Consider the following 21,903-nt stretch of genomic DNA (forward strand, 5'->3'; position numbering starts at 1 on the left):
ATGCGTATGCGTAAATCCCGGCATGCTCTTCATGTCCCCTTTCCTGCTCTGTAAACAGTCTATTGTATGGTAGCGCTATGAAGATCTATCATTAGCAATATATATATATATATATAATGTATAGAAATAGTGTGAGTTTCTGTGGAGTTGTGCATGTAGCAGCTTTCACAGTGACAGTAGTACAAACAATTGCACATATCCATTATGCTCGTTACCTTGTTGATCAAAATTCAGGGTGGTAATGACTCTGAGGAAGAAGATGCGGAGGTTTATTTTAGGTCTCTTCTGTCTTGTCCCGTTTCTGCACGTCTCTATATTTTGGGAAATATTGACTAATTTATCCCCCTGGAGGGCCTATTAAAATGTGTTGGGTCGCCATTGCTGGGTTTTGTATTTTAGAAACCATGCGTTGCGGAAAAAATCAGCACACTTTTCCCCCTGTGCCCAGCTTATGAGCAGAATTAAAAGACCAAGCTCCAAAATTATCAAACATATTAAAACTTGATGCCTCTGGTGCCACACCTTTTCCCTCCGAAAGGGGCCCCTGCCAAAGAAAAATGCCTATTGTAATCGTTGACCTCGCGAATCGCTAAAATTTTTCCTCACCACAGACATGTGTGGTTGCTATTCATGGGGGAACGTGACTTGGCTTTGGCTGAATAGTCATCTGCAGCCGCTGCTGAAGTCATTCAAAGTTGTATGGGGTTGAAAGCCAGTGAAGACAGATGTAGACAGATGCAGCACTCTAGTGTCCATAACAGCCCCTTGGCAACTTCATCTGTCCGTTTTTTTTTACTTTTTGAGCGGAGACTTCTCTTCATAGAAGTTCATGTACAGTGCTTTGCAAATGTATTCGCCCTTCTTCAACCTTTCACATTTTGCCTTGTTTCAGACTTCAAACATAAAGATAGAAAGGGACAATTTTTAAGAGGAACAAATTTTGGAAATTTCATCCTTTTTTTAACATACAAAAACTTTAAAATTTTGGCGTACATGTTTAGCACATTGTTATTGATACTTTGTAGCACTATCTTTCGCTGTGACTACAGCTGCAAGTCTCTTGGCGTACGTCTCAGTTTTGCTCATCGAGAGCCTGAAGTTCAATAAAGTTGGATAGAGAGCGTTTGTGAACAGCCGTCTTCAGCTCTGCACACAGATTCTCAGTTGGATTCAGGTTTAGACTTTGACTTAGCCTTTCCTGGATATGATTTTTTGTGAACTATTTCATTGTAATTTGGCTTCATGTTTTGAATCACTGTCCTGTTGGAAGATACATTTCCATCTCAGTCTCAGGACTTTTTTTCCAGTCCTGTATTTGACTCCATTCATCTTTCTATCCATTTCAACCATCTTTCTTCTCCCCACTGAAGAAAAGCAGGCGGGCCCCATTAGTGAGGATGGTGTGTTTATGGTGCTGAGTTGTGATGCTTTTACACCAAACAATTCGTTTTGAATTATGACCAAAAAGTTCAATTTTGGTTTCATGTGACCACATGTTTGGTGTATCCCCCCACGTGGCTTGTAGCAAACTCTAAACACTATTCTAAATTTTGAACCAGGTCCAAATTATCCCTAGGTGTGAATGAGCGAGTGAGTTGTCTGTCTCTGTGTGCCCTGCGACTGGCTGGCAACAGGTTCAGGGTGTCCCCTACCCACTGCCCGAAGACAGCTGGGCTCCAGCACCCCCGCGATCCGACTGAGGATAAGCAGTGCAGATAATGGATGGATGGATGGATGTTGTAAATGAATACTGGTTAACATCTTAAAAGTTTGTTGCTAAAATTGATTTTAGTGGTTAAACCAGATGTCCTAAGGTAATTGATGTTCCATGAAATAAATTATTTTATTCATCCTTCCTTTATCTGCAGGAAACCGTAGTGCCCAGAGGAAACCCACGCAAGCACGGGGAGAACATGCAAACTCCACACAGGAGATCGATCCCATGACCTCAGAACTGTGCCGCACACGCGCTAACCACTGCGCTGCCGTGCTGCCCTACATTATTTCAATTTCTGTGTATTTATTTATTTTATGCAACCCTAGCTCTTACCGTAGTTTTAATTCCATGCACCTTAAAGTCCAGTGCGTCTTATATGTGAAAAATGTATCACAAAGGGCTACTTTTGGGGTGTGTGTCTTATAATCCAGTGCACCCTATAGTGCTGAAAATACGGTACAGAGATCCCTCAGTTGTCATCGTCAATGGGGACCAGAACCACCTTCGAAAAGTGAAAATCCAAGAAGTAGCGTTCCACCTTCACAATAGCCCCCAAAGGGTTAAACTAACCTCAATAGAACATAAGCCTGTAACAAAAACAATTATAGATCTACAGATAACACACAACACATAATAGCAGTTGAATGAATGGTTTTATTGTCATGATACAAAATAAAGCAAAATTGGAGGACATTCACCAAAACAGACGCAGCTTTGAGTACGAGCGTAGAGCTGCTTACTTCAACACGCACGCCCTGTCCACCCTTGTGTGGTCCGGGCTTTATCCTACACCACCCCCAAGCGGAAATCGGACAATTTGACCCATGGTTTTATTATCATTGTACAAAAGTATAACTAAATCGTAGGGCTTCGCCTCGGAGTGTAAGAAAGCAATTTAGAAAGTGGCTGGGTAGCAAGGGGTCCTCGAATGCAGACAGATCTCTGCAATGATTAAAAAAGACCGTCTCTAATGTAGTGAATTCCCACGAGTTGTGGCTCCAAGTCATCTATTACATGGCTAATGAGCCCGGCGTTGGCAAAATACAGGATCCACTTGGGTAGCTTCGGAGAGTAGTTAGCCTAGCTGTTAGCAGTAGCACCAGCAGCACCGCTCTTGCCTTCTCCCAGACGCTGTCCGAGTAGCCTCTGGAACTCAATAATAATCCCATGTAGCCCCGCTGGTGATCACAATTTTGTTGCGCTCTTCTGAATTTTTGTTGAGTCGGACTTAATGAAATTATTTTTAATGTAACGAGCCACTAGAAGCTAGTGCCCCTTCCCGGCTTATTTGGATTTGGAGACATAGACTGCGCACGCCTACCCCTGGCTGTTTGACTGACAGCGTAACTGAGCCTATCATGGCGGTGCACACGGACAGTGACATATCACGGCCGTGCACACAGACTGTCACACCCACCCACAACACAGAGCACCCTCCTTAATTTTTCCCTGCTGAATACAATGTGCGAAACAATGATCTGATTGATAATAAAGACAAAATCAATTCACTTAAGAATCCGCAAAGGAGTGAACGGGCAATAAACAAAGCGCCAAGTAGCGAGGGGTCACTGTATGTACGTGTATTTTAGTGTGTGTGTGTGTGTGTGTGTGTGTGTGTGTGTGTGTGTGTGTGTTTATATGCCGTTTACCTTTGCAGCAAAATCAATACAGTGGTAGCTCTACTTACGAATTTACTTAGTTCTGGGAGTATCTTTGTAACCTGAAAGATTTGTAAGTTTAGACGCCTAAATGTAGTAACCCCTCAAAAGTGTGTTTTTTGTTTTTGTCTTTTGTTTCATCATAAAAGAGCATTGGAACATGAAAAAATACATATTAAAATTGGATTACCCCACAACAAACAAAACGAAAGGCACTTTATGAAAAAAAAAACAGAGAAAAAAGGAAATAATCAAAATATTGATTTACCACCTTTTAACTATGCTCATTGTTTACTGGTCTTCACCAGTCTCTCTTGAACAACTGATCCAGTGACGTTTGCTTTTGGCAGGTTTTGAGCGATGGCTCGACCTGTTCACAGTTTTTCTGAGTGATTCATTTTTCACAAATTTTGCCAAAATGTCTTTAATTTGACTTGATGGAATGATGGCTGTATCCTCCTCCTTGTCGTTTCTGAACACCTCCTGCACGACTGTGTGTGTTTTCATACCTTTCTATTATTTCTTGCTTTGTTTCAAAGCCAGAAAAAGTCTCTTCCTCTTCTATTCTCCTTGTCTACTTTTCTGCATGTCTTTCTAGGGGTCCATTGCTGATGATAGATCTTCATAGCGCTACCATACAAAAGACTGTTTACAGAGCAGGAAAGGGGACATGAAGAGCATGCCGGGATTTACGCATACGCATTGCGTTGCCAGTTGTTTACAGAGTGGGAAGGGGACACAAAGAGCATGCCCTGATTCACACATACGAATTGGATGGGTGAAACTCTGGAAGCACCAAATGGCAGCGTGTACTGTTGTGTATTTTTGAATTTGTATCCTTAAACGCCTTTGTAACTAGAGTCACTATTTTCCCGTTTAGGTACTTTGTAACTCTAAACTTTTGTATGTAGACATTTGTGAGTAGAGGTCCCACTGTACTTGTTTCACATTGTATTATTGTTATTATTGTTTTAAAAAATCTTCATACCAGATATAGTTATTGCCCTGAAATGAACAGTGAATACTGTATTTTGCGATCTAGTAGATTAAGTTAAAAATGCCAAGTCAGACTTTATGGATCGGAGTTTGAAGTGTGTGTTAACAAAGTGACAGTGAAATATAAGCTGCATTTGGATCTGTCAGTGCAGCACTCGCCAATGCCGGTTCCCGCACATCTTTTTTTCCCGCGCCAAACGAATTGCTTCATTAATCATGCGTGTTGTAAGTTGGAGGTCAGTGATTAAAGCTTGTTCTGGGAACATACGTTGAGGCTCAGCTTTTTTTCGTTCTCCCTTTTTCAAGACATTACATTTGCATTCCTTACTCTGCTGTGCTTCTTCTCATGACTCTAGCGTAGTCTGCCACCTAATCCCCTACGAATAAGAGTCAGGAATTAAAGCAGCAAATCATGTTTTATGCACGCGTGCCTGCAGAATATGAGCAGGCTGGAATGTGGGCCAAGCATCACACGGGGCAAATTATGTCAACAAAGAATCTTTGAATTTGTTACCGTTTTTTTTTTTCACCCTCACAACAAGCAGCCGGCAGCCGTGGAGTACATTTTGAGATTCTTACCTATTTCAATGCAGTCAATCATGAGGAGCACAATTGTAAATGTGATTTGAAATTCAAAATTAATTTGAATACCACCCAAGATTACAGACATACAAAACTCAAAGCTTAAAAGTGCGATATTTTCCATGGGTTTCTCTTCCAACTCCCTAAGAAATAACTGTAAATGAGTAATCTATATAAAAACTATTTAAAATGACCACTTCAGTAAGAGGCATTTTGCAGCCCCTTGGGCACATTTTAGTGGATCCCTGCATATAGTAAAAAAGAAAATTATTGCTCCCCAAAAACAAATTTTATATATTGAACCGTTTTTTACAGAGAAAGATGCAAATTTACTTTTGATTATTTTTTATTAGATATATAGCTTCTATAAAGCTTAGAAAACTAAGCTTTTTGTTGCGAAATAAAAGCGGACATATCTTGGTGGTGGGTGGGCATTTTCAGCATGAAATGGCAAAGTTGCAATTAGCAACACAGGCGGTTTATTGTGAATACAACATTTAAAATGATATACAGGATAATGATGTGTTAATAATTTCACATATCACATGTAAGTCTCACTGTAGTATAGGTTGCACCCCCTGCCAAACTATGAAAAAATGCGACTAATGGCTCTGAAAATATGCTACTTTAATTCAGGACATATTTCTCCTAAAGATTTCAGCTTTAATTCATCTAATGTCACTGGAGTTCTTTTGGAGTCAACCTTGTTCTAATTTAAGGTTTTAAATATATTGCAAATATATAGCATTAAAGAGAACAAATGTATATTTTATACTGGTAGCGAAATGCCATTGAAACTGTATTTAAAAAAAACGTGGCAATACCGCCTCCAATTGTTGCTGTTTCGATTATCGTTTTTTTCTTCCTCGGTTCAACTCAGTGGACGGGTAAATTATTCATTAGGGTATCTAAACAATATCCTATAATGTGACAATACAGTATAACAATTCTGTTTAATTTATAAGAGTCAAATGAAATATATTACTCGTGTTTTGAATGCTTTTAATTTGGATAAGGATCAATCAATAAAACAATTAATTAAATTTACACAACCTACAATGCGATTGTATTTCAAAGACTTTGTTTGGATTCCAATGCTTTAAAAAGGCGACCGGAAGTCAGCCCCCTAATAAGTCACAAATGTGAGAATTATTCGTGCATGTGGTCCATCACCAGATAAAGCTAAAAAGAGAATTGATACTTGAGAGACCTCTAATCCAAACACCCAACCTTCTTGTCACATTTCCCACTTGACTTTTTGACTGACAGTTCCCACTTTCTCCTTCAACCTTCCCCGTCAAGAACCAAATAGCATCACTCTCCAGAGATGATGGCAAACCATAAAGTCCTGGACTGACCTCCTACTTGTGACCGTGGAAGTTTCCGCCATGTGCCGGGTTATCTTCACCTTGACAACCACAGGAGTTTGTATTAGATACTCACTGCGAGGACAAACACATTGGCTGCCAGCCTGCCCAAGACGTGTAATCTATCTAAAACTAAGATTAATAGTCTCACTCTAATCTGCACCCGTGGATGTTATTGTCAGACACTTAAACAAGTGGTTATGTAGGTTTTGCTTCAAAGTTCAGAGAATAAATAATCTATTCAATTTGATGCTTCCATGAAACAATTCATAAATGCCTCTCAATAAATCTACTATCTATGCTCCTTTAGGACAGCATCTGCATACTGAAAATCAGTTTTGAAATGATCTTTGTAACAACACAATAACAATTCAGCAACATTCCCCTTCATTGTTTCTTCAAGATTGGCATAAACTTACTGGTAATATGATACGTGTTTCCCTTTGCAGCAAAACAAATACTTGTAACACACAGCATATTTTATCAGACTGCAAAATTACCTGGCAAACATACAGACAAAATTTGTTGTTTGAAATTATGCTCAACATGTATTTTTATTGGGAGCTAACGACTGTCAACAAAAAAAAACTTGCATAACCTCATGCAAAGCACAAGTATAGCCAGATAGGGGCAGTGTTAGCCCCTTGCAGTCCTCAGCTATTCTTTGTCTACATAATAGTTCCTGAGCATCTGCAGACTAGCCAATGTTGTTAAATTAAGTGTGCGTGTTGTTTTTCTCCACTCTTCAGGCAAGCGGCCCAAAAATGAGCTCTGCACAGGGATGAAATCTGTCTGGAATGACCTTGTCTCCAACAGGCCTCCAGGAGGAGCACTTTGGGCAGCGGAGTGAAGTAAGACCCAAACCATTAGATTATCTCCAGACTAAGTGAAAATCAAGGCAGAAGTTAAAATCACAAGTGAAATTTGTCTGTAAAACAAAGGTGTTTTCAAACATGTTTCAATTTTCAGCATCAGCATATCCTAAAAGTTACATGTTCTTCTGTTCTATTTTTGTAATGCAAATTAACTCAGATTTCTGAAGTACCACATCGTTTTTGTAATGCAAATTAACTCTATTTTTGTAAGTACAGTACATTGTTTGTCAAAAAAAAAGAATACATTCATTCTTTAAACCACAAACTATGAACTCTAAAATCAGATTGGTCAAAACTAACCCAATTTGGGTCATGAGTCTGCAGATTCACTACTTGGGTTAATTTGACAGAGTTTACTGGGTGATTTTGCACACAAATATCCCCTTAATCTGGCTGTTTAGTACAAAAAAGTAGGATTGGTAAAAAAAACATATTTTTTTTTAAACAACCACACAAGTGTTAAGTGTGGATCAAATTAAGCTCAATTAATCAATTTCAACCTAAATTTGTTTGTTTTATGTGTGTGTCCCGGAAAAGCAATCAGTCTTCTTTAAAAAAAACAAAGCAAAAATATAAATTTGTTGAGTATGTAGATAACGCTAAAATAAGTAGAAGAAGAAGAAACAAACATGGCCTTTTCATTTTAAACATTTACATATGTATTCACAGTTAAAAGAAATTACATTACTTTGTGGGAATAATGTATTTATGGTATTTTCCCAACTGTGGGGCGCGCATAAAAGGATCACATATTGTGGGTGTGGATTGTAAATGGAAAGATGACAATGTGTGTACAGACGCTGCGCGACCTATGAACGAGGTTCCCGACGATCGTTCGTAGGTTGAATTTGTTCGTAAGTTGCTTCAATGCTATATTTTGTATGTTTATGGTTTGTATAAGTATGTTTAAGGCTTGTATAAGTAACCTGTATTGCTTTTTACTAAAAAATAAACATTTCATAAAATAATATGCTCTATAAAGACAAATAAAGTTGATTTTAAATTACTTTTGGAAGATGCGCTTAAAGAGGTCCTCCTTTGTGGTAAAGAGTGACCACTCTGGAGGTAGAGTGCTCGTCTTGGGATCAAGGGATCCCAGTTCGAATCCCGGCTCGTCCGTGTTACATGTCAAAGGGTCCTTGGGTAAGACACTGAACCCTTAATACCCCCAATAAGCAGGTTAGCGCCTTACATGGCTGCAAGGCCGCTATTGGGAAATGTGGAGCAGATTGTAAAGCGCTTTGGGAAGTCATTGACTTGAAAAGCGCTATATAAATGCAGATCATTTCATTTCAAACGCTTCAAGCTTTTTTATTCCACTTTCGTTTCAAAAGAAACGGTTCGCCTCTTCGTAACAGTTTACACCAATGGTTCCCAAACTCTTGCAGGCTGACACCCCCTTGGCTCCCCAGTGTACTACTATCCCCAGTAATATCCACGATATATTTTCTGTCTTTTAGCATGTACTACTTCTCACGTATATATCTGCAGAAAACATTTAATAATGCCCTAAGATGGTGAAAGTTCGTTAAATACCCGATTTATCTGTCTTGAATGGTCACGTGATTCCAAAGACATGAATGAACACAACTTGAGGCATCCTCAAAAACGGCATCTGGTGTGCAGGGGACAGTGCCATCAGACAATGCTGTAGACCACTTATGTCATCTCACTCATGGCGCGTCATCTGTGAAGGCCATCACTGCCAATGTGAAAAAAGTAAGAAAAACAAATGAACTCTGAGCTTGCTATCATTGCAGGTGGATTGTAGATGTTTGGGCTAATGTGTCTGCTGGCTTTGTTGTTCAAACTTTCACAAAAGCCAGCATCCTTTCCGAGGAGCCGCACAGAAAGTACCTCTGATAGTGAACATGGCACGCTCGAAGGAGCAATTCTTAAATTCAGAAACAGAATAAAAACTTTGATAAGTTTGATTGACGACATGTAACCAATTAAAAATGTTTTGTTTTCTTGTCTATTTTTGCGCTGGTTTTATCGGTGTTTTACCATGCCCACGCCTGTTAAGCATTAATGATTAAAAAATGTTAGTACTTTGTCATCAATATTTAGATAAGCACTACCACAGTCGATATTGCTCCCATTGAATTTTTAAATAGGCATACTTTTAAGCTTGTTTGTGTGCGCGTTGTAAGAACACCATGAGAACTCTAAAGTGTGGACACGGGCTGTGTATTAAACATGGGCCCTATTACCAGGTGTGCCTTATGTGTGTGCTAAATACAGTAATGGCACACGAAATTGAGACTGCACCTTCTGTATGGTGTGCCTTATGGTCTTGAAAATACATTGTGGAATTTGGGGATTTTGCCTCTGTGCTTAGACATACATGTCATAGCGAGTATGGGTTGGCTGTAAGATCCTGGGGTCAGGGATTCACAGCTTAGCATCTGGCTGATATGAAATCACATTTCCTCCCTCAAGCAACTCACTTTTCAACTTGCTGCATCTCAGTTTAAACTTGTTTCCTCATCACAATCGACAGTTTGTTTGTGTTTCTACCTCCCGCGGGCCATCCGACACTAAGGTCTGACCTTATCATTTCTGGAGGCGGTGAGGGTTTTTTTTGAGATGCACGTAGTGATAAACGTGTGTGGACAACAACACAGAAGCAGCTGTCTTCCTCTCTTGCTCTAACATATATTCATCACAGGTTTCCTTGTTTTTGCTTGTCCAATACCAGCTGCCCATGTCCCTCTGTAGCCTGGAACAATTAGCACCGAATGTATTGACACGATCCTTGGCGTGAACTTCAATATTCTTTACTTTTGGTTTGAATTCTTGCTAGGCCTAAGCCCTTCCTTCATTTGGTTTTCCTTCGGGCAACAACTAACGACTCGTTTTATAGTCGACTAGTCACCAACTTTTGAAATGATTAGTCGAATAATTTGATGATTATTATTTCTTCTTTAATTATGTGGAGAATGATAATAACAAAATAAAAATTGGTACAGTGAAAAACAAATTTTTTATTGAACACACTGTGGATTCGTTGAAAATTTTAATAAAAGTGCCCTATCTAAAACCGATTAAGCACATTGCTTGGTTAGTAGAGGCATAAATCCATAAATAAACCTCTGTCCATTTTTTAGAGACAAGCAAATAAATAATACATTATGATACAGTAAACATTTGTTATCCCTGTAAACCAAGAACAAGATCATTATCAGCAGTAGACCAGTAAAAACAAACATGTGTTTTGTGAACAACATTCAGTGTTAAACTGCAGTCTGTAACAAAAGTACATAACAATTCTCAACAGTTTGAATGAAATAAAACTGTCTCAACAACTGTCATTTGTGGTTTTTAACGTTATAAAAAATGACATTTGTTCTTTGGACTGCATAAATTTAAATTTAATTGTGTTTGTCAGGCACAGTCTGGCTTAACACTCAAGCTCTCTTTTATTGCAAAATCTACGTGTATAAAAGGCACAATGCATGTCATCAAAACCGTATTGCTTTGAATGTTACCTGAATCTCATTGAGGCAAGTCAGACTCAGTTTTGTTCAACTGTTCGACTGCTATCTTTAAGTGCTTGTGCATCACCGAGGTACTGCCATGATACGCAAGGTCTGCTATAAAAACATTATATTTGCTGTATCCAGGCTGAAATCCTTCCAAAGTTGATATCATTTCTGTATATTACCTTATGAGACAGAGACACTATTGCTCATGGGCGACTTTCAACAGAGATATTCATTTCGAGACGCCTCACTCTGTTGAAAAACATGTCAGGCGACAGTAGTCGACAATGACATTTACTGTTGACTCTTTCTATTATCGATTATTGTCGACAACGTCTAATAATTGTTCCAGACCTATTTTATAAAAAGAAAAAAGAGTGGAGATGATGACTCACTTCACTCTTTAAAAGTTCCACTTTCTCACTTTAGTGACGGGACAAACATTCTAGAAACAGTTAGATCCAAAGTCAAAAGGATCTGATATCACAAATGTGGTACCACTAAAACAAGATACAAATCAATATGTGCTTACAAAGAAAAACTGGTGTGTTTTTTTTCAAGAAAAAAGCACAGTATTTTATCCATCCATCCATCATCAGCACCACTTATCCTCAGTACGGTCGTGGGGGTGCTGGAGCCCATCCCAGCTATCTTCGGGCAGTGGGGCGGGGACACCCTGAAATGGTTGCCAGCCAGTTGCAGGACACAGTATTTTATATTTACCGTATTTCCCAGACTATAAGTCACTCTGGAGTATAAGTCGCACCAGCCAAAAAAATGCACAATTAAGAAGGAATAACGATATATAAGTTGCACGTCGAGTATAAGTTGCACGTTTTGGGGAAATTTATTTGAATTATTCCAACACCCAAATCATACATTTTTCTTTTGAAAGGCAATTTAAAATAAAAATGAGATAACGACAACAGGCTGTCTAAACGTACAGTATACGAACTAACATGATTGACATGTCTGATAATGTCAGTAACAACATAACATGATAAGAGTTATTCAGATAACTCCAGCATAAAGAACATGCTTACCAAACAATCTGTTTCACTCCAAATCACTAAATACAATAATATCTTCATCCTCGGTTTTACGTAGACACTTTTACGTCGCCTAGGACAGACTCAACGTCCCCTCTGCATTTCGCTAACTCCAACATTTATTTTGGCTGCTCAAATACCGCTTTCAGCTGCAGCTTGTAATCTGCAGAACATGAATTTTCCTTTTGGTGCCGTTTTGTTTACCTCTTTTAGTTGTTTTTATAAATAACCCGTCTTGTGCCAAAAAATGTCTCACAACGGAGCAAGTTTGAAATTATCAACACAGGCCTAAAGTGCCCTCTTGCAATTTAGTGTAAAAATAACGTGAAATGATATACTGGTAAGAAACATTTTAACTCAATTATATTATAATGTTGTAATAATTTCACATATAAGTCTCATCGGAGTGTAAGGCCAAACTATAAAAAAAAACTGCACTTATAGTACGAGAATGCGGTAACTTTTCAAAACGGTACTGAAATATGTTGGGTTTCTTCGGTCCAACCACGCCAGGACTGGCCACCTGTGGCCCATGATTCATTGCACTAGTCGGGCCAGGTGTAAGATAGATGTATGGCCTGTGACTTGAATAGAAATTCCTCACTGTGCCTTCCGAGTAACAACTGTTTTTTCTTACCTCAAAAATACATTCATTGGTTGGAAATTTGCATGTAACTTTAAAATGGATGCAGTTGTTCTTGTTGTGCGTTTAGTTTTACACTAAAGTCGGAATTAATTGTCTTTAAACAGTTTGAAGGACACTTTCAGATGGAACGATTAGCTTAATTTGGCCTGTGACAAGCAACATGGAGCATTCGGGGTACTTTGAAACATGCGATAATGGTCTCAACGTTTTTATACGCCCTTTAAACAAAAACGCATTGATCTATCTTCCAACATTAAGCACTACGTCGATATGTTCTTGTCAATCTTTTCTCCTAATTTCAATTCATAAAAAAGATGCAGTCAAATCCTAGATTTTTAAATTATTTCAAAGAAGTTGTAAGGACTTTGGAACCTCTTAACTTGCCACTGCCAACTCATCATTGCAGCCTCAGTAAGCTCCTTTGTGATTATATGTGCATTTCTTAGATGCGCTCAAATAAACTCTTCTTTTTCCATCTTTCTTGGGGTTTGTGTTGGCAGTTGGACTATACTTGAAATTGGCCTTTTCTTACCTTCTCCATTTCCATACTACACTAACAAATTAATAACAAAAAAAACTGCGGGGACGAGCGTGTCCTCACTCTCCAGCACTTCCCACACCCCCCATTTCTCCTACCTAATGTGTTCAACCCCGAATATAAAGGCTATTTGAACTCAGTTATGCATTCTTAACACATACTTAATAGAGAAAAATAATAGAGAGTTTACTTTTGACTTTTTTAAGGTCACCTAAAATAACACACCTCACCTTTAAGAAAAACAGAAAAAGCCCAAAACTATGCTGATCTTGTTTCTTTCAGATTACAACTCTTTAGACAAATAATATATTATAGAAAACTTAAATAAACATACAGCATTAATGACCTGTTTTTACTTGTCAAATATCATTTGTATGCAGTCGTTTAATGAACCGGGCCACCACCTCTTTGACCAGCTGCCCTCTGGTAGATGCTCAATGCTCAAAGACAGTTTATTCCCCAGGGCCATCACCACCCTAAACTAGTGCACAGCACTGTGTAAAAAAATGAATATTTCCAAAGTATAGAAAAAAAATGGGTATTCATATCTTGTTTATGGATTTATTTTAGAATTATCTTTTCACTAAAGTTAGTCATTGCACTCTTTTTCATTGAACTATTTGTTCGGATCCGCTTACAACTTAGGCTAGTCTCCGAACGCTACCTTGCAAATAGTTTTCCCATTTATACTGACATTCTTTTTTTTATTATCTATTTATTTTAAGTCTTTTTTACATCTTTCTCCTGAAGTGCCATGTCTAATCTTGTGGTAAACAATGTTCACCACTGTTATCAATGACAATAAACCCAATTCTAATTCTAAAGAGAACATGAGAAAGTCGTTCCAAAGAGTCTACTGAAGGTAGGAGCATCTGATTGTGGTAACTTTAAAGGCTGTGGGCAAAATACCCAAAGTCCATTCCTGGTTAAAAAAAATATTTTGTTTGTTAATCCATCTACATGGCATCTGTGCATTTAGAGACCAGGATGAGTTGAAAAGTAGCAGGCGAATGGGATTTTATTGCACCATTTTATTCTGAGACACACTTTACTCTCAACAATAATTTGTTATGTTGTGCAGGTATTTTATTTTTTTGGAGGCATATAAACAAACACTTTTTGTCACCCTGCTAAAATATTTATTATTATTTGACATATTTGGCTGGTAAGAATCAACCTTTTGCTAACACATACAAGCACATACACAGTTACACATTACAGCGGCGAGGGGGACTCAAAAGCTTTTATTTGTTATTCTTTGTGGCAAGGTGGCCAGTGTAAATGACAACAAAGTTCCGGGAGACGGAGATCTAAAGTGAAGGACTCGAGGAATAGGGAGTAAATGTAAATTTTAAGTTAAAGTTAAGTGAATAAAGAATGCGTGCATTAAACGCATGCACATTTCTTTTCGTCGAACTTTACGCATCTCATAACGGTTGTGTTCTTTGTTTGGAATGCAACATGAGTCGGCAACGTGTGTGATCCGTAGATTGTATGATGCTGAAACAGTTGGTGCATTAATCACGTGCATTAGCAGGAGTCAACCTCATTTCAGCATCCCAATGGTGGATCCGGTTGCAAGAATCCTCAACATGAGCTTCTTTTCTTTGTGAAAAGACGTTGAGATATCATTCACTTTCCTTAATACTCATTTTGTAGATTTATTTTCTTCAATGGTAAGCAGGTTTAGCACAATAATAGAATGAGGTAAGCGGAAAAGATAAATTGTTCCTCAAGCACTTGTAGCCTTTTGGAAACATTAGCTGTATTTACTTGTTATCACCTGCGAGAAAAGCGAGGGTAGTGACATTTTTTTTAATTTGGATTTGAATATATACATGTTTATTTGTCTGTTTGTGTGTCTATCCACTCATGAAGATATATGAGGACCATATTTAAAAGGTCAGGTAGGTTACTCCAGATGTGAAAAATGCCCCAAAAATTGCTCTAGCACTTTTACTTTAGCGAAATACATCTGTAGTACTTGGTTGTTCAATCACAGCCCAGGGACCATAAGCGGCCTGTTGACCAGCTTGCAACATGCTTTGTAGAAAACATGATAGTTGTTGTTAAAAAATGGGTTTTATTTATTGTGCGACTTGTTAAGATATCACAATTATACTTCTGAGACCTGGCGTCCACATGCATGGATGATTAATAAATTCAGATAAAATCCTTCGAATCAAGCTTGTATCTAAAATGGTTCTTATCTCCAACACATTTTCCCCATAATAAATAACTAAAAACCAAAATCATTCAACTTATCTCTAAATAGCAATAAAACACATCTCTCTGATCACTAAAACCACATTTAAAAGTAATTGAACGTAAAAATACTGTAGTAATATGAGCACTTACCATTGGAGGAAGTCGGTGATTGCTAATAAAGATGTACAGTAATCCCTCGGTTATCGCGGTTGATGGGGACCAAAACCACCCGCGAATTTTTTTTTAATTATTTTATTTTAATATTATTATTTTTTAGACCCGCGAAGCTCTTAACCCGCGAACGTGGAACCGCGAAGTAGCGAGGTCTCACTGTATATGTGAAGCGGGAGGAGTGAAGGAGCACAATAGACTGTTATTACTTAAGCACTTACTTTACACACAAAAGTGCATGATCAGGTCTGTATGGCGGGAAACACACTTGCTAACTGGGACGAGCTAATTCTTCTGGTGAGCGATCTTGAGCGGTCTCTCGTGGTAGCATCTGGGACTTATCGTTACTTGGATTGTGTCCCGTATGTCTGGCAAGATTTTTGCTTGAAAGACATTTGTTTATCTCAACTTTCTTCGGAGTGTAGCTTGTATGTAGATGAGCTATTGTTTAAGAATGTGAGTGGTAAGGTTTCTTTGTTATACACTACCATTCAAGAGTTTTGGATCACCCAGACAATGTTGTGTTTTCCATGATAAAGAACCACTTTTATTTGTCAAAACAGTTGTCCAACATCTGTGTTTTTGCCCATAATAGTCTCTTCTTTTTGTCACCCAAGATGACAAGCTATTGCAATTTAGTCCATTACCAAAGAAACCACCAATAACAAAACAAAAAGACAACTTTTTCACATCCCCTCAGATATGGCTGTTTTTTGCCTTCGCCTTGTCACTAAAGATGTTGCCACGGGTGTTTTCAGCTGTGCTAACATAGTTGCACTAGGGTTTTCTAATTAACCTTCCATTAACCTTCTAATGCAATTAGCAAACATAATGTACTTTTAGAACAGTGGAGTGGTGGTTGCTGGAAATGGGTCTCTATACACCTATATAAAAAACAAACATTTGCAACTCAAATAGTGGTTTACCACGTTAACAATGTATGTAGTGTATTTCTGATTAGTTTCATGTATCTTCATTGAAAACTACCGTGACATTCCTTTAAAAATAGGGACATCTGTAAGTTACCCCAAACTTTTGAACCATAGAATACCTAAAGACCAAAGGCATACCAGAACATGCAATGCAACCTATGGATATGTAAAAATTGTTTAAACGGCTTTCCGTTTGACAAATTTCAATGGCGACCTCCAAGTTATTTGCCAATGAACGCCCTTGCTCACCTCCGGACGCCTGATTACATGTTATGTAATTTATCCCACGTGGGTTCTTCATCCCGCCCTCAGCCTCAGCCCATCCCCCCCCCCCCCCCCCATTAATTTTAATAATTTCTCCACACTGCCGGATGCTGATGATTGGATGGAAACGGGGTGCTGCCCACCTGCGCTCATTTCAGCCTCGAAGAAATCAAAGACACAATCCTGCGCTAGCATTATGAGATGGTCGGAAAAAAAGTGGTCCAAAAAGGAGGGAGAAGTTGGAGGTTGGGGGTTGATAGAAGATGGAAACAAAAGGGGGGGTGTTTTTAGACAAAAGTGAGGGAGGCAGCAGGAGAAGTGGAGCGGGGTAGGCGGTGCTAATGCAGACAAACGGGGAGGGAGAATTGAGAAGAGTTGAGGACAGGAGAGCAAAAGAAAAGGAAGGGGGGCGTCCGTTTTGAAAAGTGTCAGGATACGTAGAAGTGTTGGAGGAGCGCAGAAGCGAGGGCGGCCGTGCCGGGAAGACTGTGATATTGGACCACAGCGTTTGACTTAATTTCTATCTGAAAAGGAGCAGAGATCCAAATGGAGGCAGAGATGCAAGGTTCTCACTGGGGTGAGTCTATTCACAATAGAACTACATTCTAAGTGTGTGTCTCTTGAAATTGCCACAAAAAAAAACTTATTGTTGTGGCAATTTGAGGGTGGGCATAAAAATTTGCTTGGTGCAAGCGCTCTCACATTCTTCATAGGTTTTACGTGAAGCTTAAATCAAATCTTGAATGTTGGAAAGTGTAAAAGGCAGCTGTATTTGTTTCGAAAATATTTACTTTTAAGATGACATTTGGACTCAAAATAAAATAGGGGGCTGTTTTATTTTTTTTGTAGAACCTCATTTGCTACTTAAAAAAACTTAGGGGCCAGTCTTCCTGTGGTCACTTCAAAATTGCTCACAGACATTGATTTTCACTTATTTTTAATCGAAGACTGACAAAACATACAGTCACATGCACACACACTCACATGTGTATACAAGTACTAAACAAAACACAATCAGTAATGAATGTCAATGGAAAAAATCCTTCAGATAATGTGAAATCCAAATGCTCCATTTTGTTTACCAATATTACCAATGTGTACAAAAAAAGTTTCAATTGTTGCTGGGCCGATAGAAGATTATAATCAGCTGCTTGGAGCGGTCGGTAGTCCAGATCTTCATTACCCAAGTTGGCTGCCAGAGGGTGTTAAATCCCAATAAAGCAGACCTCACGTAAGCAGATATTTATCGATTTTTTTTTTGGTGGTATTGATTGGCAGCGCTTTGACACCAAACTTAGGTAATGACACTTGCGGATGTCTAAAGTACAACTGTGTACAGTTTCACAAGAATCAGTTCAGCTGTTCCGGAGCCTTTAAGTCACATACGAACACATGCACACCCACACACAATTCGGGATTTATAAAGTAATTGAGATCAGATTTACATTTAGATTAAATAGGTATGGATTAGATAAAATTAGATTTCTTTTTAGTCTCTGATACCAGAAATCCAGTGAGTTCCATGCAACCATAGGTCGGTCAAAAAGAAATGTTAGCTACTTTTGATTCGTTCGACAAAAACGTTATACACATCCTGCTTTATTAGGCTGTAGTATACTAATATTATAATACATTTTTTAAGTTTGAAATTTAAGTTTTTGAAAGCTTAAAATGGTCACCCCCTTTGAGTAGTTTCCCAACTTTTATTGCACTTAAAGAAAACATTTGACACAAGTCATTGTTTTGGGTTGATAGTATAGAGCAGGAATGGGCAATGAATTGAATTAATTAGATTAATGGTAGTTTTGGAAAATGAAAATTTGTAAATTTGCTAAATCGTGAAGAGTCTACGGTAATTTTGAATAAATCAAAAATGGTGCCAATGATTAAAAAATAGTTACTAACTACAGAGTTATAACACATAAGCAAGTTAGAAGCACAAAGTACTTTTGCGCATGAACTATGAGTTTTGAGTTTGCGTTTAACAGACTTAAAATAAGTTCAAGTGTGAACATTTCGCACTGGATTTATTTTTTAGTCTATGACATTTTCTTTTAAAATGTGTGTCGGTTAGGGTTTATTGATTAAAATTGATTCAACAAACTGAGTCATAAAACCAAGATTTATTTATTTGCGGCAAACTGCTCCATCATACTTATAAAGCATTCAAAATTGGTTTAAAGTTAGATTGTCCCAAACCATCAAATTCATTGTTACAATGCTGATACTAAAGCCTTGAGTGCTGTCTGCCACCAATTTCTGTCCAGAATTAAAACTGGCAAGAATGATACTTTGCCAACATTTACTTTAAGTATACATATGTAAATAAGAGACTTGATTCAAGCAAAAACTGTCGATGAAATATAAAGTATAAAAAATATTTCAAATTAAGAATCTTTAGAGTCTTAAGCATCGTCTTCATTGTCACTAATAACAACATGAACATTGTTTACAACGAGATTAGACACTGACTTCAGGATGCAATGAACAGAGAAAATAAAATTAAACTAAATAGCATATGAATATCCGTTTTATACGCATTAACCATTTCAAAACAGGCCAGATTTATATTTTTCACAATCTTGCGCACTTGTTTATGGTGGTGAGTGCCCAAAAAAATACATTGATCCAAACTCAAATAGTGGTAATCCTAAACTTTAAATAAATAATAGGAAAATTAATGAAGGGCCCAATGAAATAAGTACTAAGGTCAATGAGAACAAATTATATTCTTTTGAGTTCAAAATGACATATTTGGTTTGTTAAATTTTATAGCCTTTTTTGCATTTAGTTATATGATTGGAAATAACTACTTTTGAACGGCTGCAATTCTAGGGAAATTTGATCATAATTTTCCATTAAAGCCCCAATGTGTAATATTTGACCATTACATGGCGCTGTAATGTCTGGTACAAGTGAGGGCCAGTGATACAGGGCACAGCTGGTTGCAGGATGCCGAACAAACATGGTGCCGATCTAAGAAGGGATTTTCTCGACCTATGATTTTTTTTTATTTTTTTTTACACAAAGTATCATTGGTATCATCTGGAGGGACAAAAGCATGCCCAACTTGGGTGCCGAGGTATTTAACTTGTTTGGGTTTTTGGGCAACGTTAATTTTTTTGTGTTTTTTGCTACTTTTTCCTTTTTTCTTTTCTTTATTTTTGTGTATGTGTTTGTCTTGCTGTCGATCACCCCTCTCGAAGGGTATTACCAGGATAGATAGATAGATAGATCATTGGTATGATAGTTAATGTATTTTTGCCTAGTATAAGAATCAATGTTTTTTTGTTTTTGTTTTTGCTGGATGAAAGTTTTTTTTGTTTGTTTTTTTTGCACCACTATGAGGCACTAGATACTCCACACTTTCCCTTTACTAAAAAACATGTGCCTGCGTGTGTGTGTGTGTGTGTATGTGTGTGTGCGTGCGTGTGTGTGTGTGTGTGTGTGTGTGTGTGTGTGTGTGTGTGTGTGTAAGGGGGGATTATCACTATTGAGGCCCGTTCTCAAGGTTTCCTTTTTCCTCACGCTGAGGTTTTGATTTTTTCCTTGCCCGCATGTTGGTTCAAGATCAGGCGATAGTGTCATTGTAATTCTGTGCAGTCCTTTGAGACATTTTTGTGTTTAAGGGCTATACAAATAAATGTGCCTTGACTTGACTTGAATAACACATTGTGATGAAGAATGCCAAGTATGGGCCTCCAACCAAAGAAGACTTAGTTCTCTTCATGGTTAAAAATGTTGTTTTTTAGTCATGAAAAAATGTGTTCTTAAACATTTACTGTTATTGATGATCCAGCTTGCTCAACCATTATCATTGAAAATCAAGAAGAATGAGGAGTTTTTCTTGAGCTGCTTATTGTGGTATGTAGAAGTATTCATGTGAAATTGCAGCCGAGGAGGACCTGGTTTAATTTACCCTTGGACAGTTGGTTCGTAGGGGGATGTTATTCCATCTGCTCACACATCATACTCTACACATACCATGTACTGAAGATAAGAAGGTGCCTGCTCAACTCACATTTCAGTGTAATGGTATCAAAACCTGCCGCGTTCCTTCAGGGAATAAATCACTTTGGCGCACACTGTTTTTCTCTTCTGTGTGTGCCTAATTATACGACTATCATGTGCCCCATGGCCGTTTATTGTAATGCCTCAGAAGAAATGTTTACCGATGACAGAGCCCTCCCCTTTTGTAGTAGTCACGATGACGTGTTGACATTTTCATGCGAGGAGAGGCCATCGTGAAGTATTCGTTGGTAAAGTGGTTGCCATTAATGGCCAGGTGTCGCAGTGATGTAACTATCGTCATGGAAAATGGTGAGGTTTGAACTCGAAGAAGGCGGGTTACGTCATTCTCAAGTGAGGTAAATGTGAGGCAAATTTTAGATCCCCCTACCTTTTTAGAGATGACTCATTCATGGACACATCACCACACACATTAAAAGATTCGCAAGTTGTTGTTTTTATTTGTTACCCCCTTCTTTCCCATCTTCTTATTGCCGTCGATCAGGGGTAGGTAAACATTTTGAGTCGTGGGCCGCATTGGGTTAAAAGATTTGGCAAGAGAAAAAATTATTGATTTTTTTTGTTTCAAATCTGATACCTCGGCAATATAGCAATATGTTTATTTATCGCTTGGTTTACATTTCAAAAAGAACCTGTGCTATGGAAGATCTTTGGAAACCTTTTTTTATTTGTTTTTATTTTTTACAATTATTATACAATTAAATTCTCTAATATACATTGAATCCAAGAACAAACACTTTTTACAGGCTTGAATATTTGTTTAACATATATACACACACACATATGTATATATATATATATATATATATATATATATATATATATATATATATATATATATATATATATATATATATATATATATATATACTGGACTGTCTCAGAAAATTAGAATATTGTGATAAAGTTCTTTATTTTCTGTAATGCAATTAAAAAAACAAAAATGTCATACATTCTGGATTCATTACACATCAACTGAACTATTTCAAGCCTTTTATTATTTGAATATTGCTGAATTTGGCTTACAGCTTAAGAAAACTCCAAAATCCTATCTCAAAATATTAGAATATAATGAAAAAGTATACAAGTAGGCTATTCAACTAATCACTTGAATCATCTAGTTAACTCGAAACACCTTGCGAGGGTTTCCTGAGCCTTAAAAACACTCAGCTTGGGTTAGTAAACTAAATCACAAGTATGGGGAAGACTGCTGATCTGACTGCTGTCCAGAGGACCATCATTGATACCCTCCATCAGGAGGGTAAGACACAAAAAGAAATTTCTCAAAGAGCAGGCTGTTCACAGAGTGCAGTTTCAAAGCATATCCACAAAAAGTCTGTTGGAAGGGAAAAATGTGGCCGGAAACGCTGCACAACCTAGAGAGAT

At 37.9% G+C, this 21,903-nt stretch overlaps 1 protein-coding gene across 3 annotated transcripts in view; it reads left to right on the forward strand.

Moving 5' to 3' along the window:
* Positions 1-21,903, forward strand: part of LOC148353643 (leucine zipper putative tumor suppressor 2 homolog) — an 82,114-nt gene that overhangs the window by 25,364 nt on the left and 34,847 nt on the right. For 2 of the 3 annotated variants that reach the window (XM_088351006.1, XM_088351008.1), the window contains one exon: positions 7,070-7,171. The gene's annotated coding sequence lies outside the window, so the exon portion shown is untranslated. Of the gene's footprint in view, positions 1-7,069; positions 7,172-16,895; positions 17,066-21,903 lie in introns of those variants that run through there. The other variant, XM_088351007.1, reaches the window with a different exon arrangement.

Source organism: Urocampus carinirostris, chromosome 13 (assembly GCF_059441175.1).
Source record: "Urocampus carinirostris isolate Australia breed hairy pipefish chromosome 13, RoL_Ucar_1.0, whole genome shotgun sequence".
NCBI classification, from domain to species: Eukaryota; Metazoa; Chordata; class Actinopteri; order Syngnathiformes; family Syngnathidae; genus Urocampus; species Urocampus carinirostris.